Raw genomic sequence first — 25,284 nt, forward strand, 5'->3', positions numbered from 1 at the left:
AAGGGAAGGGAGTGTGGCGTGTGGGGAGGCCCCAGAGGTCCTTCCCTGTCAAGGTCAGCTCAGCACACACTTCTCTGGGGGCCACATGGGAGAGGCTGCTGTGGCAAGGCCTGCAGACCCCAGTCTTGTCCCCTCTGGATTAGGCTCCTCTGAAAGGTCCCCATCACCTGGTGACATTGCTGTGGCAGCAGCTGGAGGCTGCCCTCAGCCACCGATCCCCAGGTCCGGAGCCACGTGCCCACGTCCTGACACCTGATTGTCCTGTGCTGGTCCCTGCAGATGGCCCAGCCTCGCAGTCTGGACTCCACCCCTGCAGAGGAAGCACAACCGATGTCACAGGTGCAAAGACCACTTGGGAGCTGGGCCACAGCTTCCCATCCTGGCCCGTCAGTGCCTCCCTCTCCTAAGCCTGGAAACCCTTCACTTCCTCTACTTCCTAACAACTCCTGTTGGAGCCATTTTGAATGCGGCCCTAAGGCTCTCCCTGTCAGCCAAATGGGTGTCAGAAGCCATCTGTGCCTGAGCTGGTGGCAGCTGCTGGGAAAATGCTTGCATCCATATGAATCGATTTTGTTCTGCCTCCTAAGATCTTCAGTTGAGCAAGGGGAGATTTGCTGAATTATTCAGAGGTTGCATTAACCTGGGGAAGGCCAAACTGATAGCCCAGCAAAGGGCAGGAGGAAGAAAGCCTGGACACAGCTAGAGAGGTCCACCCAGCGTGAAGGCCTGTGGCCCGAGGAGGGAGCCGTGAGGTATAGCCCAGGCCACGTCCCCAGGCGAGCAGCAGCTCCCACCAACCCCTGACGAGGTCGGCGCTGGATTGGCCCTCCGCAGAGGTGGCAGAGTTGGCTTTTGGTGCCTCACCTGAGGTGAAGCTTCCCTTTGGCCTGTTCTGCCCAGCTCCACGCTGGAACTTCTTTCAGGGAACAACATCCCAGCTCCCACACAGTGCCTCAGGCTGTTTCCTCACCTTCTCATTCAGCCACCATGAATCCTTTAGAGAAAGGCAGGTAGGCTGGGCGTGGTGGCTCACGCCTGTAATCCCAGTACTTTGGGAGGCCAAGGCAGGTGGATCACTTGAGGTCAAGAGTTTGAGACCAGCCTGGCCAACACGGTGAAACCCCGTTTCTACTAAAAGTACAAAAATTAGCCGGGTGTGGTGGTGGCACCTGTAATCCCAGCTACTCTGAAGGCTGAGGTGGGAGAATCGCTTGAACCCAGGAGGCAGAGGTTGCAGTGAGCTGAGATCACGCCACTGCACTCCAGCCTGGGTGACAAAGCGAGATTGTCTCAAAAAAAAAAAAAAAAAAGGCAGGGATTTGTCCCCAGGTCCATGTGGAAAGCAGTGGCTCAGAGAGGTGAGGTCCACTACACAAAGCTGCAGGCGGTGGGGCCGGCATGGGGACCTGTGGCATCCGCACGTAAAGACGGTGCTGTTTCCCTGTCCAGGTTGTGTCCACAGTGAGGAGGTAGGGGGTCACAGGTCAAGGCCATGGCTGCAGTGAGGAGGTAGGGGGTCACAGGTCAAGGCCGTGGCCGCAGTGTGGAGGTAGGGGTCCAGCAGGTGGTGGGAGGTAGGGGGTCACAAGTCAAGGCCGTGGCCGCAGTGAGGAGGTAGGGGTCAGGTCACAGGTCAAGGCCGTGGCTGCAGTGAGGATGTACGGGGTCACAGGTCAAGGCCGTGGCTGCAGTGAGGATGTACGGGGTCACAGGTCAAGGCCGTGGCTGCAGTGAGGATGTACGGGGTCACAGGTCAAGGCCGTGGCGCAGTGGGAGGTAGGGGTCACAGGTCAAGGCCGTGGCTGCAGTGAGGATGTACGGGGTCACAGGTCAAGGCCGTGGCCGCAGTGAGGAGGTAGGGGGTCACAGGTCAAGGCCGTGGCTGCAGTGAGGATGTACGGGGTCACAGGTCAAGGCCGTGGCCGCAGTGAGGAGGTAGGGGGTCACAGGTCAAGGCCGTGGCCGCAGTGAGAAGGTAGGGGCCACAGCAGAACCTTTTTGTGGCACAGCAAAGCCCCCTGGAGACCCTGGGGTGCCCCGCCCTGTAGTAGGGTGCTTTTGGGGAGTGGGTTTGACGCAGTAGCACAGAGGGCACCCAGGAGCCCTGAATGGGCATCTCAGTCATGCAGTCACTGTTCTGTCCTCATATGACAGAGCTGGCCAGAGGCCTTACTGCTAAAGATCGGTCTCTCCTAAAACTTCCTCCGAGGAGAGGAAGATGCAGAGTGAAGTTGGGTCAGGTTTTGGAGAAGGAGCGTCTGCACTACCTGGCCCTTGTTAAATGCAATCTCAGGCTGGCCTGGGAGCCACTCAGACTGTCCACAGGCAAGACCCAGAGGCTGCTGTCTGCACAAGCTTCTCTCTGAGCTGACCTGTGTGTGCCCTAGAGGTCAAGATTCACTACTTTTAGGGAAGCCAACACTGAGGCTAACGTTCTCTGAATACCTGAGGGCAGAGCCTCTCAAGCCCATGCAACCCCTTCTGAAGGAAAAGGCCTCAGCCACACCTGAAGCAAAGGGCTCCTGCGGGTGCCACGTGACCCACCTACATGACCGCTGCCCACCAGCTGGAGTCACAGAAGACACACATACACATCACACATATCACACACAAACATACCACATACCACACACATCACATGCCACAAACACATACAACACACAGACATACCACATACACCACACATCACATACACATCGCACATGCCACACACATCACACAAGCCACACACACACATGACACACAACACCACATACACATCACACATACCACACACATCACACATACCATACACAAACACCACACACAACATACCACACACACAGCACACAAACACATACTGCATACACACACCACATAACCACATATGCACAACATATATCACATACACGTCACACATACCACACACAACAACAACACAAACATACCACACACATGCAACATGGCATACACACATAAAACACAAACACCACACATGCAACATACTGTACGCACAACACAAACACGGCAGAAACACAACATACCCCACACAGACAACACACACACCACACACATCACACATATGCCACACACAACACACAAACACACCACACACGCAACATACCACAAACACATACCACATACACCACATACCGCATACACATTACACATACCACACATATCACACATACCCCACACATCACACACATGCAACATACCACACACACACACCACATACACAAACCACATACCACACACATCCACATAACCACACACATACCACACACATGCCACACACACACACATACCACATACACACACCACATGCCACACACATCACACATACCACACACACGCAACATGCCACACAACACACCACACACAACATACCATGCACACACAACACCAACACATATACACATCACACATACCACAAGTGCAACATACTACACCTGTGCAGTATACCATACACACACATACACACCATACCTCCACACACACCACTCACCTCACCTCACACCCACACACACACACACACACCCCTCAGGCAGCATTTGGAAGTCCAGCCTAAATAAGGGTGATGTTAACTCACTGCCCCACCAGATTCTCGGCATATCTGAAGCAGAGGTGCGGGGAGAGTGGGTCAGCTCTTAGTAGGGCCTTAGGGCCCCTCAGAGACAGCAGGGCTGGAGTTTAGTGCAGGAGCGGACGCCGCCCTGGACCCTGTGCGTGCAACAGTGCTGTTGGCCGGGCACTGTCCCCATCCTCCTCCTGGCCCCTTTGAAGGTAGGTGTGGCCGCATGACTGCTCTGGCCGGTGGATTTGATATGCGCAGGGTCACTTGCCCACGAAAGCATTGGAGAGCCAAGGTGCCCTTCTCTGTCTTACATGCCCCTGATGGGACCCCAGACCTTGGGCCCCCGGTGAGGATGGCGGAGAGCAGAGCCCACTGCATCATGGGCCTGTGGCAGGACAAGAAATAAGCCTCTGTACTTTTAAGGCCCAGATTTGGGGGTTGTTACCACAGCATCACCTACCCCAGCCTGCTCCTGTGCCACACTTAGGAGCCAAACCACCACAAGGGCTCACTCACTCTATTTGGACAATTCATGTCATTTGGGCACTAAGCTAGAAGGACGTGTGGAGTGGCTCATTAAGCAGAGGTGAGAATTCTGCTCCTGGGAGGCAGCACTGCAAATTTTTAATGCTTGGGTCTTTACAGCTCAGTGTCAGCGGATACGGCAAAGCCCTTCTGAAAAACAAACATCAGGCAATGATTGTGCAACACAGAGCTGCTAAAAATGCTTCATTTCTGGGTAGGAAAGAGTCTCTTTGTGTCCTTCCTTTTTTTCCATTGAAAGAGCATAAGCTCAACGAAGGTGACAGCCCCGGAATGTGGACAAATGGGACTGGGAAAACGCCATGTCTTCATTCTCTATCCCTCCCCCACCTTTCACACCCAGCCCTTTGAAAAGCAGAAAGCAATGCACAGATGTAAGGAGCTGTTTTCATTCTTGTGGTTACAAGCCCTCCCCTCTGTTCCCATGGCAGCCTGGCACACTCTGCCATGCACTTTTCACACTGCATTTTGTCTGGTTCCTTGTCTGTCTCTCCCAACTGGGCTGTGAATGTCTCGCAGGCAGGGCCTGGCCTTCCTTCTTGCATCCTGGGCACCTGGCTGGGCACCTGGTCTGCTGGAGTGCTCAGTGACTGATGAGTGGGTGGGGGGTATGGGAGATGGAGCAAGGGCAGAGAGGCAGGGAGGAAGCGCCATGCAGGGAGGCCTGCGGGCTGAGAATCCAATCCAAAAGCATTTTGTGAGCACCTGCTGTGTACAAGTCACAGCGCAAGGCTCTGGGGAAAAGTCCAGATTTGTAAGACATATTTATCAGTTTATAAATACTCTCATATATCTTATTTTTTTGAACTTCACAGCACCCTGGGGTAGTAAATTGTACACAGTTGATCCTCTTTTGAGAGTGGATTTTCAGAGTTTATGTGGTGTGTAGCAAAAATGGCAGTGGCCTTGACCGTGCATCTTGCTTTGAGTCCTGGCATTGCCCCCATCCAGCTGTGTGGCCTTGGGAAGCCTCAGCAGCAAAAGAAGTGGACTGGCTCTGCAGGGGCCCACTGTGAGCATGGCCCAGCCTGGCCTGAAACCTAGGACTGTTTGATTTACCCAACAAAAGATATGCAGCTGCCCTGAGTCTGTGGGCAAGCTCAGACCTCAGGGGTGAGCCAGACCAGGGAGAGGCACAAGGGGCTGTGACCACCTCATCTCTGTGGCTGCAGACCATCCTACAGGGCCTGGCCCAGGAGCCATGCGTGAATTAATGCATGAGTGAGGTATAGGCAGCCTGAATGGGGACAGTGTTCAGAAATCCCAGCCGTTCAAAAGCATGAGGGCAGAGCTCAATCCTCAGGGATTAAACTAGAACCAAGGAAGAGTGTAGCTGGGTGGCAGCTGTTGAGGTCATTATTGAGGGTACTGTAAACCCCAGTAGGACTAGACCTGGGGAGAAGGTCTATTGCTGGTATTATCATTTGTCACGGACCTCATGGTGACCACGGTGTGGGGGCAGTGCTTCACACAAACCTGCCACATCTCTACCACCAATCCTTCATTTATTAGCACACATTTATTGAACATCTGCTATGTGCCAGGCTCTGTTCTAGGCCCTAGAGAAATCACGATGGATAAAAATGCCTGCTCTTATATTCTAGTGAGAGGCACAGCCAATAAGCAAGGAATAAGTCATTATAGAGCATCCAGGATGATAAGCAGGGCAGCAGTGGGACAAGGGATGGAAAGGGCTGGGTATAGGGGGCAGATGCATTTCTCAACAGTGTGGCCAAGGACAGCCTCCACTGAGAAGGTGACAATGGAGCAAAGAGGAAGTGAACCAAGTGGAAATCCCGGGAAGGAGCATTCCAGGCAGAGGGGAGACAAGGGCAGAGGCCCTGAGGCAGAAGTGGGCCTGGCACATTTGAAGTTGGAGCAGAGAGGTGGTGAGGAGAAGTGGAAAGGATGTTAGGGAGGTGGGGGAAGGGGCAAGATTGTATAGGGTCTTGTGAAGCATGGACAGGGGTTTTCCCTGCCTTTGTCTGGAAGCTTTTGTTCTAGCTTCACTCTGCTGTTGAAATCGATTGTCTCTCCAGCTACTCCCATCTCTGAGGGAAGCACCCTGCCCTGGAGAAATTCTCACATGGCCAGACACAGACCTGGCTGACCAGCTGCAGGCTGGTGCTGACAGTTCCAGCACACCTTGGCTTCCTCAGGATATCCAAAGGTACAGTTCCCAGAGGTGCCGGTCACACTCAACTTGCCTTGAATTGAACCACAACAAGACACGGAACCAAACTCCTAAACAGGACTGTGGGGTCAGGGTCTGCCTCCACTTCCTGTCTCCACATGTGCCTGCTTTAGGGATCCAGCTCTGTAGAAGTACAGGCTATTTGGTTAGGTGCTGTGGCTCATGCCTGTAATCCCAGCACTTTGGGAGGCCAAGGCTTGTGGGTCACTTGAGCCTAGGAATTTGAGATCAGCCCAGGCAACAGAGTGAAACCCCATCTCTACTAAAAATATAAAAATTACCCAGGCGTGGTGGTGTGTACCTGCTCAGGAGGCTGAGGCGAGAGAATCGCTTAAACCTAGGAGGTGGAGGTCACACTGAGCTGAGATGGAGCCACTGCACTCCAGCCTGGGCAACAGAGAGACTCTATCTGAAAAAAAAAAAAAAAAAAAAAAAAAAAAAAACGAAGTCCAGGCTATTCTTTCTTACCTCCAGATATTTGCACATGTTGTTCCCTCTGCCTAAAGCACTGCAGGCCCCCCTTCCCAGAAAACTGCTTGATTCCTCACCCCTCCCCTCTGTCTGTGCTGTCATGGCTCCCTCAGCTTCCTCTGTCTCTCTTACCCTGGATTCCTTGCTTTCTGTCTCCGTCCTCTTCACAGCAACCTCACTGAGGGCTTCCCCTCCACCCTCTGAAGGTTCACTGAAATGAACCGATACTAGACAGATTAAAGGCATGCAAATATATGAATGTGCAAGTATGCACAGGAGCCATACAAAATATGAGGCTCAAAGAAGGGCCAGATGGCTGGAGCTTAAATAGCACCCTCTTCATAGGGGAGAGGGAGGTGGGGGAACATAGGCAATTTTGAGGCATAATAAATTATTTTTAGGGGAAATGAATGAGCCTAAAAAACAGACAATAGCCTGGGATGAAGTTCCTCTGAGCTCCAGGGGAGGCGAAGCCAACTTGCAGGAAGGTGAGGGGCGGAACTTCACGGTGAACAAAGGTTGCCTTATTATGCAGGCAAAGTCTCCCCAGTAATCTCTTGGAGCAGCCCTCAGAAGAACAGATGAAAAGTCTGCCTGGGTGTGGTAGCAACTTTTATTCTTTTCTCTTCTCCCGTGGCTAATCTTTCCGGTTATTTGATGAGATTCCTAGGAAGGGGGTCAAAGTGTTCCTTCTGGAGGGAACTTCAGAGAGATGCCCTCTCTGCACAGGTGGGGGAAGAAACAAGAGAAGGCTAGGAAGTCTTTGGTTCTGAGACCGCTTCTAAGGCCTTCCAACTTCCTTTCATTTAAAAGTGCTCAGCACACTGAAGCACCATACTTTGAGGTATAATTTTCTGAGCCCCAGCAGGTTGCACACAGGTGCCAAGACATTCTGGCTGAACAACAGGAGGTAAGGAAGCAAGTTATTGGCTCACTGGTTCTAATGACCAAACTTCAGGGTGAAGAGGAACCTAGGATGGAAGTGAAACAGCAGATGAGGGTCTTCTCCTAAGTGGCTTGAGGTGATCTGTGAAAATGGTTCGCTATTCATTTGGCCCAGAAAACCCTACTAAATCTTGCAAACCAAGATGTTTCCATCTTTGTGTTCACTCTAAGAACATTCGTGAGGCCGGGCGTGGTGGCTCACGCCTGTAATCCCAGCACTTTGGGAGGCCAAGGTGGGTGGATCACCTGAGTTCAGGAGTTCGAGGCCAGCCCGCCCAACATGGTGAAACCCCGTCTCTACTAAAAACATAAAAATTAGCCAGGCGTGGTGGTGGGCACCTGTAATCCCAGCTACTTGGGAGGCTGAGGCAGGAGAATTGCTTGAACCCAGGAGATGAAGGTTGCAGTGAGCCAACACGGTGCCACTGCACTCCAGCCTCGGTGACAGAGTGCAACTCTGTCTCAAAACAAAAAAAAAGGACACTTGTGAAACTGCCCAGGTCATCAAAGGTGTGCATATACAAAAAGCCACGAAGTGTCTGAATGATGTCACTTTACAGAGACAGTGTGTACCTGTATTAGTTCGTTTTCACGCTGCCATAAAGAACTGCCCCAGACTCGGAAATTTATAAAGGAAAGAGGTTTGACTCACACAGTTCAGCATGGCTGGGGAAGCCTCAGGAAACTTATGTTCATGGCAGAAGGCGAAGGGGAAGCAAGGACTTATTCACAAGATGGCAGGAAGGAGAAGTGCCAAGCGAAGGGGGAAGAGCCCCTTAAAAAACCATCAGATCTCGTGAGAATTCACTCACTATCACAAGCACAGCATGGGGGAACCGCCCCCATGATCCAATCCCCTCCCACTGTTGCAGGACTTTTCCTTAGTTCAGCTAAAGACAGGGCTCTTTGTCCCACAGCTACGAAAATTCAGGCTCGCAGACAATTTGAATGGTGAGTAAGACAGGGTTCCACTGTCTTGCTAGGCTAGAGTCCCTGCTAGAGTGCTTCCCACCCGCAGCTGGAATCCCAGGTTCCACAAAGGAAGAGCAGGGGCCAGGCTCCTCCCCACTGCAAATGGAGTGAACTTCCCAAGGCTCCAACCCAGGGTGCAAGCCAGTTGGAGTTTTTCCAGGGACCCCCTCCCACCTGGCTGTCTCACCACGAGTTCACTCCCCTAACACGTGGGGATTACAATTCAGATTACAATTCCAGATGAGATTTGGATGGGGACACAGAGCCAGACCATATCAGGGCCGTTCCGATGTTACAATGGGGGAGTTGTAGTGCCCAGGCCAAGAAGTGAGGCTGGACACAAGGTCAGTGGTCCAGAAAGAGTGCTGAGTTTTTGTTGCACTAGCGTAAAAATGCAGAGAGCAATGCTGAACTTAAGGGTTTAGATGTAGATTCTTTGGTCATTGAGCACATCCAGGTGAATAAAGCACCTAAAATGCCCCTCCAGACTTACAGAGCTCATGGTTGATTAACCCACACATGAGCTCTCCCTGCCACATCGAGATCATCCTTACTGAAAAGGAACAAATTGTTCCTAAACCAGAAGAGGAGGTTGCCCAGAAGAAAAAGTTATCGCAGAAGAAACCAAAGAAACAAAAACGTACGGCTCTGGAATAAATTCAGCATAAAATAAATGCAATTAAAAGGAAACAGAAAGAAAGAAGGAACAGGAAACAGGAATGGGAACAGGAGGTGGGTGTACTTGGGGCATGGATCGTGGGAGGGAACAAGCAGGAAGCTGGGCGCCATGGGAATCTGCAGGCCAGTGACTTTCAAGGTGAGGCCAGTATCATTGTTTCTTTCAGTTTACTCTTGTTGGGAGCCTCAGAGTTCCCATGGCATTGTCCTTGGCTTTCCGGGACATTTAAAGCAATGGTCAACTCGAGCTTGTCCACATGGAGAGAATGCCTCATCTCCATACGCCAGGCAGGTACTATGTTAGGTCTTCTGATATCTAGTCTCCTTTAATCCTCACAACACTGCAATGGGGAGATTCTCTGCTTTGCAGATGAGAAAAATGAAACTTGTGGAAAGGTTAAGGGTTAAGAACTTACCCACAGTTGCACCCACCATCGGGCCATGTTTCAAAAGGCAGCATCAACTGCAAAGGCCATGATCTTTTCTCTTTACTTCTGCTTCCCAGATTCAATGACAAGACCTGGCCTATGGTAAAATGGAAACACCATTTTCTAGGTCTCCTGGCTCCTAGGCAAGTGCTCACTTCACTAAAGGCAGTTTTTCCTGTGGATTTCTGTCCTAGGAGATCCACATGTCTTTGTTTTTCTCTGCAGCTGTCTCGGCCTCTTTCGTGAATAGGTAACCTTCCTTTTTCTGGCTGTTTTGAGATCTTTACTTGCAAGCATTTGCAATTCCCTCAGGCCAGGCCTGTGCTGGCGACCGGGATCACAGGGAGGATGCTGCCCCTAAAAGGCTCACAGCCTTCTCTTCTCTGACTCGCCACAGGCCTGACTGATCCTGGGGCAGGAGAGCCAAGGACAGAGGTGGAGGCAGGAGGGCAGGAATGTGTGGTGACCTGGTAGTTCTGAAACAGCAGGTTATTCCTCCCCCATCCCTCCAACCTCCTTTTCCCTTTATTCCTTTTTTCTCCCTATTTATGCTGCTGTGTCCTTTGCCCCAGGGAAGAGGTATGAGAGCAGAAAGCAGAAAAAAGCAGTTGCTTCCTGGCTTTTGTTTTCCAAGCCTTCCTAGAGCCGTAGGGGAACAGAAAGTGACTTGGGCTTGGACAAAAGATCTAGGAGAAAACAACAGGAGCAAAAGAGAGGAAGTTGAGCCCAGGCTAAGGTTCCTGGGGCTGGGTGAAGGGAAAAAGGTGAAAAGTGGGTTCCGGGTCCTGCCTCCTAACTGAGGCCCTGGGAGGTGGCAAAACCGCGGGTGGGTTGAGGGGATTGAGAGCAGAGGGAGCCTGGCCCTTATTTCCCTAGGGGGTCAGGGGAGCCCGGTTGGGGGTGGGGTGCGGAGAGCTGAATAGAGCTCTCCTTACCTGTCCTTTCAGAAAGTCCAGTGTCGCGCAGTGACAAGGCCACAGAGGGGTTCCAGTGAATCCCAGTGTAACCGCCCAATGGGTTCACCTTGCTAGCTGCCTAGACAGAGCCGATTTATCAAGACAGGAGAATTGCAATGGAGGAAGAGTGATTCACGCAGAGCCAGCTGGGTGGGAGACTGGGAGTTTTATTATTTCTCAAGTCCGTCTCTATTATTACTAAAATCAGAGTTTTTAAAGATAATTTGGCAGATAGGAAGGTTTGGGAAGTGGGGAGTGCTGATTGATCAGATTAGAGATGGAATCAGAGAGGATCAAAGTGAGCTTTTCTTGCTGTCTTCTGTTCCTGGGTGGGATAGCAGAACTGGTTGAGTCAGATTACCGATCTAGTTTCTCAGCTGATCCATTGAATGCAGAGTCTGCAAAATATCTCAAGCACGGATCTTAGGTTTTACAATAGTGCTGTTATCCTCAGGAGCAATTTGGGGAGGTGCAGACTTTTGGAGCTGGAGGCTGCATGACCCCCAAAATGTAATTTCTCCTCCTGTAGCTAATTTGTTAGTCCTGCAAAGCCGGGCTGGTCCCCAGGCAAGAACTGATTTTGTTTCATAGTCAAACCATGAACTGAATTCCTTCCCAAAGTTAGTTTGGCCTATGCCCAGGAATGAACAAGGACAGCTTAAACATTAGAAGCAAGATGGAGTCGGTTAGGTCTGATTTCTTTCACTGTCATCATTTCCTCAGTCATAATATTGCAAAGGCAGTTTCACCAATGTAACAAGTGAAGGGGTCCCACCATCAGGAATGTGGGGCCTCTTCATGGGGACTCCTTGGCTGCTGGCTGCTGGCTGCTGGCTGCTGCCCAGGAGCATCTCAGCAGTGAGTGAGATGGTGCTTATGAGGACAGATGACAAAGAGGATTGGTGGCTCCTATGTCTTGGCACTACATAAGAGTTCTTTTGTTCACCCACCTTGCTCTAGGACATAATCCCAGGGAAAGGGCAGGAGAGAACCCTGAAATGACTAAAATTAAGTTACTACCACTTTTTGGTGGAATTGGAGTTCAAAATAAAAATGTAAAAATTAATGCAAAATAAAGTTACTTTTCTTATTCACCTGAGTCAGAGACAAGCAAAAATGCCATGGGAGCAGGGGAAAAGGGCATAAAGATTGCACTGGGTGGTTGGGGAGTGTGATTGCAGAAGGCTTCCTGGAGGAGGTGAGGCTGAATTGAACATTTTAAGGTTCTTAATATGTATGCTAATTTAGATTTCCAATAGTGTCAGAGCTCCTGCTCTAAACAAAACAGTCCTGTATCCCAGGGATGTCATCCCTTGGATGCTCAAAGCCCTGTGGGAACTTCTCAGGGGGCAGGTACCAGAGCCTGGGTGCATACTATTGACTATCCTCAGAGTGGCCAATTCCTGTGACCGGCAGGAGCCCGCTGGGCACTGTTTCCCGCAGATGCCCTGTCTGGCCAGCAGGGGGAGCAAGCTCACCGTGACCCAGGGCGTGGCCGGCTCAGCAGGAGCTCCCGGGAGAGGGGCCGGTGGAAGCCCAGAGAGCTAGGAGTGCCTCCTCGCTTTACTAGCCTGCTAGGGAGTGGCACCTTTGTCACCCTTAGACTTTTATCCCTCAGCCCTGGGCCCAGCCCTGCATTTTCCTCTAGAACAGTTCTTTTGGTTGCTACTCCTGCCTTGTAACTGGACAAAGAAAGTAGGAGTTGATGGCACATTATGGTTTCCAGGGACCTCTTGGGACAGCTGGGAGCGAGGCTGGGCCTCTGGGGTTCCTCGCCTGAACTCTCCAAGCCTGTGGCCTGTGGAGAGGCCCCATCCACTGAGTCATGTAAAATGGCACATGTTGACAAATAATTATGGGCAAAGATGCCCATCACACTCATTGAACAGGGGCCATTCCAAATGTCCCTTCATACTACTACTGATAATAACTTGTAGTCCCACCGTATGATGAAATGTTATTTAGCAGTTGAAAACCCTGACGTCCAGGGGTATTTAATGACATGGGATAGTGCTCACATATAATGTGGATGTTTTTCTCCATTCGTTCTTCCAGAATCGTGCTCTGCCCTGCCCCGCACCCCAGGAGGTTGGTCCCATGCTCCGCATCACCCCAACTCCCTTCCCCTCTGGCTCCAAGCTGGATTCAGCCAACAGGAGACACCAGCAGAAGACGGAAGGCTGGGAGGAGAGGCGGGGATCTGTCTCCTCAACTCTCTGCCTGTCTCAGGGCCTCCAAGACTGCAGCTTCCACTGGACAGCCTCCCCTTGGACTCTGTGACCACCATTTTTCGCCCTTACCCCTTTGATCCTAAGGGTGGTAACAGCTTCCTGCTATTGCCAACTGCTGGGTGCCTCAACATCCTTTGTTGGTTTCCTTAAACTTGTCCACATCTCTGTAAATCATCCTTTACTAAATAGCCCTTCATCTGAAGCATCAGTACGAATGCCATTCCTGCCAGGACTCTGACCAATGCACATGGTGAGTGAAAAGAGAAAAATACAGAACTTTGTATTTTAAAAAAGGCAGATACTTTATCTGTGTTATTTCACTAAACCCTCACAGCAATGCAGTGGAATGCAGCTGAAAGGAGTGTTGACACCAGATTCAAATTTAGAAAGCATTTGGAAGCATGGTCTAATAATGTCTCCATGGAAGAGGAAGAACATGCTGACAAAGGAAGTGAAGAAGGTACTCTAGACATTTATTCCATTTAGAAGCTGCCATAAGTTACTACCAGATTGTATTTTTTTAATGCATAATATTTTAACTCTTAAGAGTGTGCTTCTGGGCTGGGCATGGTGTCTTACGCCTGTAATCCCAGCACTTTGGGAGGCTGAGGTGGGTGGATCACAAGGTCAGGAGATTGAGACCATCCTGGCCAACATGGTGAAACCCCGTCTCTACTAAAAATATAAAAATTAGCTGGGCGTGGTGGCGCATGGCTGTAATCCCAGCTACTTGGGAGGCTGAGGCAAAATCGCTTGAACCTAGGAGGTGGAGTTTGCAGTGAGCCAAGATTGTGCCACTGCACTCCAGACTCCGTCTCAAAAAAAAAAGAATGTGCTTCTGATAAAGAAGAAGGGGAGGAAAGGAGGAGGAGGAAGGTGGCTTGATAAAGTAGGACACATTTTCATCGTTGTGCAAACATAAGAAAATAAAGTAGGCCACATGAGCTCAGATGACCTGGTTTTTCCCTAAGCCAAAAACCCAGCTTAGAATGGGAGGAGCTGACTTAATTTCTCAGAATCTCAGCTCTACCACTGTGTGACCTCAGTGTTATAAATCTGTAAAATGGTTATATTAATCCATGCCTTATGGGTCATTGTGATGACTGATAGAGAGTCAACATATGGAAAGCATCTGGTTCTGTGCCCAGGTCCTGTGGGAACTCAGTATAATTTGAATTCCCCTTCCTATCCCTTCAACCACATCTGGAAGGGAAAGTTGTAGCTCTGGCTAAAACTGAAAAAAGGAGTGTGAGACAAAAGCCTCATTTGGTGACCTAGTGCCTGGCATGTATTAGTAGCTCTTTTTAAGCAGCTGACAAATGAATGAATGAATGAAAAAATGAATGTTCTGCCCAGATCTCCCCTCCCCAGGCCAGATCCCAGGCTGACTTTTCAAAGCCTCCTTGCACCAAAGCATCTTTATTCTCTATTCCATTGCTGTGTATGAGGTTTCCACAAACCTAGTGGCTTGTTCCAACACACATTTATTATCTCACAGTTCCTGGGTACAGCCTAGCTGGGTCATCTGCTCAGGGACTCACAAGGCTGCAATCAAAGGATCAGCTGGGCTGCATTCTCATCTGGAGGCTGGACTGGGACTGGTCTGAGCCTGAGCACACGCTGTTGACTAGGCTCAAGGTCTCCCAAGTCTCACAGACTCATTCAGATTGTTGGCAGAATTTGCCTTACGGTTGTAGGACTGAAGTCCCTATTTCTTGCTGGCTGTCAGCAGGAGCCCCTCTCAGCTTCTAGAGGTTGTCCATAGTTCCATGTTATGTGGCATTCTCACAACATGGCAGCTTACTTCCACAAAGTCAGCACATACGAGTTACTCTCTCCCTTCAGCCCCCTCAGATCCGTGTGTATATGTGTGTGTATAAACCCCCCTTTGCCATATAATATAACTTAATCAAGGGAGTGACAGTCCATCACATTGGCCAGGCCACATTCTGTTGATGAGAACCAAGTCCCAGTTTCCTCCCACACTCAAGAATAGACGGTGTGGGTTATACAGGGTGTGACTCATTGGGGGCCATTTTAGGGTGTGTCCACTACACCTATCACCTTAGAGTCCTGTTGGGTGATGAACAAACGTATGTATTTTCCTTCTATGTTATCTACTTGCATTTTTACCATGACATTCAGGAAATAATTCCTTAACCCCTGGTAATTGTGACAATGCCAGGAATTCTGGCTATATATATATATATATATATATTTTTTTTTTTTTTTTTTGAGGCAGAGTCTCGCTCTGTCACCCAGGCTGGAGTGCAGTGGCACGATCTTGCTCAGTGCAACCTCTGCCTCCCAGGTTCAAGCAATTCTCCTGCCTCAGCCTCCCAAGTAGCTGGGATTACAGCTGCACACCACCACGCCTGGCTACTTTTTGTGTTTTTTTAGTAGACATGGGGTTTCACCATGTTGGCCAGGCTGGTCTTGAACTCCTGACCTCAGGTGATCTGCCCGCCTTGGCCTCCCAAAGTGCTGGGATTACAGGCATGAGCCACAGCACCCGGCCGAATTCTGGCAATATTTGTTGCTGGTTTCCTGTGGGGAAATGGAAGGGGTGCCCTCACCACTGTGAGTCTTCACGCTTTTCACATTCACTGCTCAGATGGCCACTCACTTGTTCACATCTGTTCACCCATTTGTCAGCATATATTTCCTTTGCTGAGTGGCTAGCACTGTGCCATAGAGGTAATGCTGCTAGTCTCTTCCTTGGTAACCGACTTTACTTCTTTTGTATTACCTCCTGGAAAAGCCAGGTTCCTTTTTTTCTTTTGTTGAGTAAAAAACATATTTTTTGCTTTGAGTCAGGTATGTGTTCACCTGCAAATTACACAAAACCCGAGAAACAGTGGGTTAAAAGTAAGAGATTTATTTTAGTTACCTTACAAGAGGTCCAGGGTTAGGCACTCCAGGACTGGTGAAGCTGCTCAAAAATGTCATCATTGTCCCAGCCTTCTTCTTCTCCCAGCATCTAACGTTAGCCCTCATGGTCACAAGGGTGCTGCTGCATCACCAGGCATTACACCCATGTTTCACACAGAAAGATGTGGGAGAGTAAAGAGACTTGCCTTTTTATTTTATTTTATTTTATATATTTATTTATTTTATTTTTGAGAAGGAGTCTCGCACTGTCACCCAAGCTGGAGTTCAGTGGCGTGATCTCGGCCCGCTGCAACCTCTGCGTCACAGGTTCAAGAGATTCTCCTGCCTCAGCCTCCCGAGTAGCTGGGACTACAGGCACCCACCACAACGCCCAGCTAATTTTTTGTATTTTTAGTAGAGACAGGGTTTCACCATGTTAGCCAGGCTGGTCTGGAACTACTGACCTCGCAATTTGCCCGCCTCGGCCTCCCAAAGTGTTGGGATTACAGGCGTGAGCCACTGCGCCGGTCCTGAGACTTGCCTTTTTATTCTGGAAGGATCACCTACCCCAAGGACTTCCATCCACATCTCATTGGCCAGAACTTGATCACATGATCATCAGTAACTCCAAGAGCACTGGGGAAGCAAATTTGTTTAGCTGGGCACATTATCAGTCTGAACAAAATCAAGGTTCTGGTGGCAGGAAGACAAGGAAATGGATTTGGGTTAGGTCACCAGTGGGACCACTGTGGAGAATTAGGCCAAATCTCCATGGTTCCTCAAAGCTGAAGGTTCTGCAGTGACAGCAGTGGATTCTTTCTGGGTCCTTGTCAGCAGGCGAAGCTGACACAGAAATGTTCTTGGTTTCTTTGCCAGAAAGGTGTTATCTGAGCTTCCAGCAGCTCCTGTAAAATGGAAATAATGGCTCTTCTGCCCCACGGGCCCTGCTGTCCAGAGCTCTCTGGAAGGTGGCAAGAGGCCTCCTCCATGGCAAGCTTGAAGGGATGAGATGCTAATGTGCAAACTATGCTTCAGGGTAGAGATGAGACAAACAAACAAAAATGCACAGAGAGAGCAGAGCGCAGGCCCTGGACCTGTCTGGCTTCCGTGCCACTCGCCCCTCCTCTCCTCTGCTCTGTGTTGCATGGAGCTGCCCCTGATGACTCCATTTTGTTTGGAGATGGGGCTTGGCCAATGTGGAGCACTAGCAAGAGACAGGGAGGTGGGAGGATGGGACAAGCCAAGGTTTTCCCTCTCTTTCTACCTCGGGTAGTGTCCCTGCTGCAGCTGCGGTTCTGCCATGGCTCCAGTGCCTCTCCCAAAAGGCCTGCTGTGGTTTCTGCTTTGCCCCTGTGCTACAGCCCCTGCTCTCCAGTGACAGCACTTTCCTGGCCTTGCCCCCCAGCCCAGGGTTGTCACATCTGACACTAATCTCAGGGTTGTGTGTTTGGCTGCTTAGTCTCCCACCCACTGTGTAACCAATACTCTGCCTCAAAGTCCTTCTGTTTTCAAGACTCCAGTGGTCTTTGTCTCCTGGTTAGATCCTGACTCATACAAACCATACAAGAAATACCCAAACACCCATCTCTTAGCTTTAACAATGATTACCATTCTGCCACATTTGTTTCATCTATTTTTATTTTTGTGGAAAAAAAATCTCAGGCATCATAATGTTGCTAAATGATTTCAGCATGTATCTCTGAAAAATAAGGACATTTTCTTACATAACAGGCATATTTAGTTGTTCACACCCATGTTCACAAATTAACACACCTAACAACATGAGCAAAACTTCCTTATGGCCATCGAATATGCAATCCATATTCAAATTCCCCCAATTGTTCCAAAGATGTCTATTTTACAGTTGGTTTGTTCAAATCAAGATTTAAACAAGGTTCACACATTGCATTTGGTAGATATGTCTCCTGAACGTCTTTTAATCTTAAGCAGTCCTCCCCACTAGACAATCACACGCAGACACACACACACACACACACACACACACACACACACACACATATACAGTCGCACTGGCACACCCTGCTCATGCCCACTTCTCACAGCACCCTTTGTAAAAACTATCCTGTCAGTTTTGGTCCACAGCCCTTCTCTCACAGGGCGCACACCCTCTCCTCCCTTCTCTGGACCCCTAGAGACTCCAAGTCACTGAGCCACAGCTTGGTACTGACTCTTTTATTTTTTTCTACATTTCTTTGTTTTGTTTTCTTCATAGTAGGTAAAGCCACACAGAGGCAAGAACTAAGTTTCATAATGACCTTAACATCAAAGAAAACTTAAAGGTTGCCTATTCTGAGACTTGATTTTTCTTTTTTATTGTTTCACAATTTTCATAAATAATATGTCATCACTCATCTTATGGATAAAAAAACTGAGGCCCAGGGAAGCTAAGTAATTTGTCTAAGAATGCATAGCAAGTTGGCATCAGAACAGGCATCCACTTTGGGTGGATTTTCCACTGTACCATGCGTGTCTCTTTCCATTTTTCTATTGCACCCACCACTGCGTTATGACATGCAGACAAGGGTTCTCACTAAGTGCCTGTTGCCTGACAGATTGTGGCTCTGAGGTCAGTGCAGTCATGGCCATTTAGAGATGGTAACTGAAAGTTAATAACTGGTGGTTCCTGCCTAAAAATCCCACCACATACTACAATCCCTTTAAATTTTCAAGAAATATTTGATCCATTAGGGATATCAGAAGCCTTTGGTGAGCCAGACATGGTGGCTCATGCCTGTAATCCCAACACTTTGGGAGGCCAAGAGGGAAGGATCACTTGAGCCTAGGAGTCCAAGACCAGCCTGGGCAACATAGTGAGACCCTATATCTACAAAAAATAAAATGAAATAAAAATATTAGGCTGGGCATGGTGGCTCACGCCTGTAATCCCAGCACTTTGGGAGGCTGAGACGGGCGGATCTCGAGGTCAGGAGATCGAGACCATTCTGGCTGGCTAACATGGTAAAACCCCGTCTCTACTAAAATATAAAAAAATTAGCCAGGCGTAGCGGTGGGCGCCTTTAGTCCCAGCTACTCGGGAGGCTGAGGCAGGAGAATGGCATGAACCCGGGAGGCGGAGCTTGCAGTGAGCCCAGATCGCGCCACCGCACTCCAGCCTGGGTGACTGAGCCAGACTCTGTCTCAAAAAAAAAAAAAAAAAAAAAAAAAAATTAAAAAGGAGGTTTTGGTCATGGTTGATAGAGTCATCCAGCTAATCTTAGGGAAAGCAGACCCAAAAGAAAAATGTCAAAATGTATGCACTTGTAAACCCATAGAGATGGAGAGCAGACTTGTGGTCGCCAGGGACTGGGGAAAGGGGAAATGGGGAGTAACTGATTAATGGGTGCAGAGTTTTCTTTGGGGGTGATTAAAATGTTTTGTAACTAGATAGAAGTAGTGGTTGCACAACATTGTGAAGATACTAAATGCCACTGAATTTTGACTTTAAGATGATTAATTTTATTTGATGTGGATTTCACCCCAATAAAAATAAACTGGTTAGAATGTCCCAACTCAGCTCTGCTAGACCCAGCCACACCCCAGCCTTGCCATCCCCTCAGACTGTGTAAGCAGAAGATGAGATTCCAGGGAGAAATTCCCTGGAGTTTATAGGAGCAGTGTATTGGGCAGTATTTTGGCTCTCCCCTCCCCAGTCAAGGGAGGCACTGCGAGAGAATTCCAGATTGTGGATGCCCGTAAGAAGCACATTTGGGCATCCACAGGGCAGGATGGAGGAGTCTGCAGTGGAGCAGCTCACATGCCCAAGCCCTACCTGCGAGTTTCGTGGGGCAGCAGGTTTCCTGGCCTGTCTACCGGCATTGCCCCCAGGAGCCCACCCCGGACAGAGGGACTCCAACTGTCAGAGGGAGAGGCTGAGGGAGGGACCCAAAGTCATCCCCCTTGGGAGATGGCACTTGGACACCTGCCATCTTTTTTTTTTTTTTTTTTTGAGACAGAGTCTTGCTGTGTCGCCCAGGCTGGAGTGCAGTGGCGTGATCTCGGCTCACTGCAAGCTCCGCCTCCTGGGTTCACGCCATTCTCTTGCCTCAGCCTCCTGAGTAGCTGGGACTACAGGCGCCCACCACCACCCCCAGCTAATTTTTTTGTATTCTTAGTAGAGACGGGGTTTCACTGTGCTAGCCAGGATGGTCTCGATCTCCTGACCTCGTGATCCCCCCGCTTCCGCCTCCCAAAGTGCTGGGGTTACAGGCGTGAGCCACCACGCCCGGCCCGACACCTGCCATCTTGAGAACAGCAGTAGAGAACCCACAAAACCTGCAAAGAAGAGACTACAATCAAATGCCCAGTGAAGCAAAAAGATTATCTTCCCCATTGCACTCCTTCCTCTTCCCCAAGTCCCCAAGCACGGGAAGAGAGAGGGATCAAAAGAGGGAGGAGAGGGATGAAGACCGACCACCCCACCCTCACAACAGGTGCCTGGCTCGAGGCAGACTGGTCTGAGGGAAGCACAGGCAGTGGATATAATATCAGATTCAAGATTCGAGGCTTTGAAAAGAAAGTGGACTGGACCGTAGGGGTTTTTTAATACCTAAAAACAACTGAAAAGCTATGGAATTATGAAAAGGAGATTTGGTATAAATCTCTAAAAAGATCTTGAGAAAAAATAGAATCATTTCATGTTTGTGCCCCACGGAGTTCAAACAGTTAAGTAAGTTGTTTAATCTCTATTTTCTCATCTGTAAAATGAGGCTAATAATGCCTTCTTGCTGGGTATTGGGAATTTCAGTGCAGTAATATTCACAAAGCCCCTGGCACATAGGCAGTCAATAAAACGAGGAATAGAACTGCAGCCTTCAGAAAGCAGAAAACACTTCAGGGCAGAACACGCAAGTCCTGGGGGGCTGACACTCCCAAACAAAGGCTCCGTTTTTCACATCGCCTGGGGCTTGAAATGCTGATAGGCTTCTCCCCTCTGAGGCCGTCTTCCTTCCCTAACTAAAAGCCACCTTTGTCACTGCCCAAGAAGACCAAGCATGACTCAAGCCGTACTGAACACAGCAAGACCTGGGACACCCAAGGAAGCTCGACAAGGCGCTGGGGAAAAGCAAACTGAGGACTCTTGGCAGTTACCTGATGACTCCAGGCCTTTCCAGAAGTCACCAGAACAGGCTCCCTGAGATGAAGGTCCTGGGGTGGGGAAGGAGCAAGTTACACCAGATGACCTGGAACACAAATACCCTGTTAGCCTGGCACCCACTGGCAGCTGTCACTGGACCCCTGATGGGAGAGTTTCTCCCAAAAGTTACGGGCTGGCAGCTCTGGCAGTAGAATTTCCATGTACATGGTCCCGAGGACCGAGACAGGTCCAGAGCCTGGGGGTTGAGAACAAGAAAAAGGTGGAGCAGCCGCGCTCCAGGGCAGCAAAGAGACCTGGATTTGTGTGAGGCGCTGGAGTTAAGGCACCCCTTGATGCGGCTTCCTAGATATGTGATGTGGCCTGGGGCTGGGGCTTTGGTCTGTTTCTTTATCTGTAAAAATGGAGAGAGCACCTCACTTTGATAGGTGGATTGTTGCTCCCAATTCTGTACTCTCTCCTGCCCCTTGGTTCTGCGGTGCCCAACAGCAGCAGAGTATATTTCACCCCCATGGACACTGGGGCTTGGTGATTGTGATGAGTTGACTTGTGTCCCCTCTAATTTATATGTTAAAGCCTGAACCCCCAGTATCTCAAAATGGGGCTGTATTTGGAGGTAAGGCCTTTAAGGATGATTAAGTTAAAATGAGGTCATTTGAGTGGACCCTAATCCAATGTGACTGGTGTCCTTATAAGAGGAAATTTGGATACACAGAGACACCAGGGATGCATGGGCTCAGAGAAAAGGCCACATGAAGGCACGGCAACAAGGCGGCATCCACAAGCCAAGAAGAGGGGCCTCAGGAGAAACCAACCCTGCCAACACCTTGACCTTTGACTTCCAACCTCCACAACTGTGAGAAAGAAATGTCTATTGCTTAAGCCACCCAGTCCATGGTACTTTGTTAGGGCAGCCTGACACTGAAAGTTGGTCTGCTTTTTATTACCAGCATGCATGCACCAGCAATTCTAAACAATGCCAGTGACAAAATGTTCCTTCCTGCAGCCTGGACTGCTCCCACCACTCCCATCCTTAGAACCTCACTGACTGGCATGACTCTTGTTAAGACTGTAATAAAAAGATTATTATTGGTATCAGCGAGAAAGCAAGGGTTAGCTTGTTGAGCAGGGGGTAAATCTCATAAGGATATGCGCATTAAGTCAGCATTTACATAGTCTAAGAACACACAAAACAATGCTATATATTATGTAGGTACATACACACATAAAGCATGAAGATTTGCCTGGAAATATTAGACACCAAACTTATGATAATGGTTTTCTTTTTTTTGAGACAGAGTTTCGTTCTTGTTGCCCAGGCTGGAGTGCAATGGCGCAATCTCAGCTCACCGCAACCTCCGCCTCCTGGGTTCAAGTGATTCTCCTGCCTCAGCCTCCTGAGTAGCTGGGATTACAGGCATGTGCCACCACGCCCGACTAATTTTGTATTTTTAGTAGAGACAGGGTTTCTCCATGTTGGTCAGGCTGGTCTCGAACTCCCGACCTCAAGTGATCTGCCCGCCTCAGCCTCCTGAAGTGCTGGGATTATAGGTGTGAGCCTCCGTGCCCGGCCTGATAATGGTTTTCATTGGTGGGGAGAGCTGGAGGGGTAAAAAGAGGTCCATAGATAATAAAGGTGACTTGTCATTTATTAGGCCATTGTGTTATTCATTGTATTCATTGTATCATATTATATTCATTATATTATTCCCCATGAGTTTTTATATGATTTAAATATTTCATTTAAAAACTGTGCACCATTTGGCCTGGCATGATGGCTCAAGCTTATAATCTCAGCACTTTGGGAGCCCGAGGCAGGAGGATCACTCAAGGCCAGGAGTTCCAGACTAGTCTGGGCAGCATAGAGAGACCCCATCTCTTAAAACAAAATTAGCCAAGTGGGATGGCTGGCACTTGTAGTCCCAGCTACTTGAAAGGCAGAGGTGAGAGCCCAGGAGCTTGAATCTGCAGTGAGCCATGATTGTGCCCCTGCACTCCAGCCTGGGCAACAGAGCGAGCCCATGTCTCCAGAAAGCAAAACGAAACATAGCTGTGCATCAGTCAAGGAGCCTGCTCTACCCTCCACAGCAGGGCAGACCCACCACTAGGCTCCATCTCCATTTTCTATGGACTGTCTTCCCTCCTGGCCTGGAGCCATGACCTGGCCCGCCGCTTCAGGGAACAACAGGTAGTTCGGGATGACTGAGCCCAGAAGTGGTAGGGGACGAGACCAAGGATGTGGCTGAACAGATGAGTGGTGGCCAAGGTACAGAGGGCCTTGTGTGCCATGTTGGAGAACTTGGGCTGTATATGAAGAGAGGAGTCATTGGGACAGATCAGTGGCTTGGTGACAAGGAGACAGGGTGGCATTGGAGGCATACAAGAGACAGTGAGGTGGGGTCTGCAACAAAGGGAGGGATGTGCAAAAGGAGTTGGTCAAGAGAAATGGGGACAGATCTAGCCCCATGGCTGGTCTGCTGTAGGATGGCAGCCAGTTCCAGCTGGAGGTGGAGTTTTCCTGGGTAAAAATGGAAGCAGCCAGCAATTGCTATTTATAAAAATAACTACAAAGGCTTGACAACCCAGAGAGAATGCTGAAAAAGTAAATTGAGGGCTGTTGGGAAAATGCTCAGTGTTTCTCATCTTCAAAGCATTTCCGAGACATGAGCTCATGAATCCTTTCTCCATGGCCCTGAGAAAAATATAGAAAAAGAAGGTGGGACAAAGCATGGGTGCCTTCCCCAAAGCAGCAGAATCTGGCTGCTGGAGATGTTATCATGGGATGCCCCTCAAATGACCACTCCTTCGATCTGCCCCAACTCTATTCCTCAGACCCAGCCTGGTTAGGGGCTTGGCTATGAAACAGCAAAGGGTGAGGCAGGCGGAGTTGGCAGGCCATGACAGCAGCTGTGCTGGGGGGTCACTGCAAGCCCCAGGGGGCTGCTTAGATCCTAGTGATGAAGGCAAGAAAATGGCCAGGGGGCAGCCTGGGCTACTGGTCAAGGGTCACACTGACCCCACAAACCTGGCTGAGGCGCATGGGACTTAATCGTGAAATTGGTACAGGCAACAGCTGCAATGCAAGCTTGGGCAAGGAAGAGGGTCTGAACCCAGACAAGGCAATAGGGAGGGAATAAAGGGCAGAGAGCAGACAGGAGGTGTATGCCACCTTGTCACCTGGAATAAGAACTACCTGCTACAAGTGCTAAGAGCCAGGCACTTGAGCTCCCATTGTCATGACCTCCGAAAGCCCAAAGCATGGAGGCTTTTATCACTCTTTCACAGAGAAAGAAACTGGGAAGGCCAGGTGAGGTGGCTCACACCTGTAATCCCAACACTTTGGGAGGCCAAGGCAGGAGGATCACTTGAGACCAGGTGTTCGAGACCAGACTGGGCAACAAAGTGAGACCCTACATCTACAAAAAATAAAAAATAAAAATTAGACAGGCATGGTGGCTTGCACATGTAGTCTTAGCTCCTCTGGAGGGTGAGGTGGGAGAGTTGCTTGCCCAAGAGGTCAAGGCTGCAATAAGCTATGTTCTCACCACTGCACTCCAGCCTGGGCAGCAGAGCAAGACCCTGTCTCAAAGACAGAAAAAGAGAGAGAGAGACAGAGAGACAGATGGAAGATTTCTTTTAGGGAGAGTATCTCGCAAAACAGCAGTAACGGGATTTGCATTCGTCTCCTCACCCCCAGCATGCCCCCACTCATTCTTCAAGTTTCGACTCAAGATCCCCTCCTCTGGAAGCCTTCCCAGGCTGCCCTCAGAGGGAAAGAGCAGTTTGCTTTTCTGTGCCCAGCAGCCCAGAGCTGGCCCTGTGAGAGCACCACGGTGCTGAGCTGTAAGGGCTCATTGCTTCTCTCCCACTGGACAGTGCCCTGAGAAGCACCAGCAGAACCTCGGCTTCCCTTGCTGTTGCCCCAGTCCTGGCAGGAACCAGCTTCCTCTGCTTTCTTGTCGTTTCAGCTCCCCAGGACCTGGTGTACCCCATGTCTCCTGCAGGGTGACCGCTAGCTGGCAAAGCCTGTCCGCATGTTGTAAGTCAGATTCCCCAGAGGGAGAAGCAGACGGGCCAGCAGCTTGGGTCAGGTAGGCAACCCCGCGGCAGAGGGGAGGGTGGCCCAACCCACAAGTGCAGTGACCCATGAGCCCAGAACAGAGACACACTTTACTCACACCCAGGCATGTGACAGAATGGACTGGGCATCTAAGTCCACTGGGGAAACAGCAGGAAACAGAACAGATGGTTCGGCTTGCATTCCAGTGGGGAGTTGGACAACACACGAGCAGATCCATAAAGTGATATCCGAGAGTGATCTGCACC

At 49.7% G+C, this 25,284-nt stretch overlaps 1 protein-coding gene across 2 annotated transcripts in view; it reads left to right on the top strand.

Moving 5' to 3' along the window:
• Nucleotides 1-25,284, top strand: part of TMEM177 (transmembrane protein 177) — a 50,508-nt gene that overhangs the window by 12,540 nt on the left and 12,684 nt on the right. The window contains exons 1-3 of one of the 2 annotated variants that reach the window (XR_004027381.1): nt 6,151-6,269; nt 12,799-13,224; nt 13,309-13,434. The gene's annotated coding sequence lies outside the window, so the exon portion shown is untranslated. Of the gene's footprint in view, nt 1-6,150; nt 6,270-12,798; nt 13,225-13,308; nt 13,435-25,284 lie in introns of those variants that run through there. The other variant, XR_004027380.1, reaches the window with a different exon arrangement.

This window comes from Nomascus leucogenys, chromosome 20 (genome assembly GCF_006542625.1).
Source record: "Nomascus leucogenys isolate Asia chromosome 20, Asia_NLE_v1, whole genome shotgun sequence".
NCBI lineage: Eukaryota > Metazoa > Chordata > Mammalia > Primates > Hylobatidae > Nomascus > Nomascus leucogenys.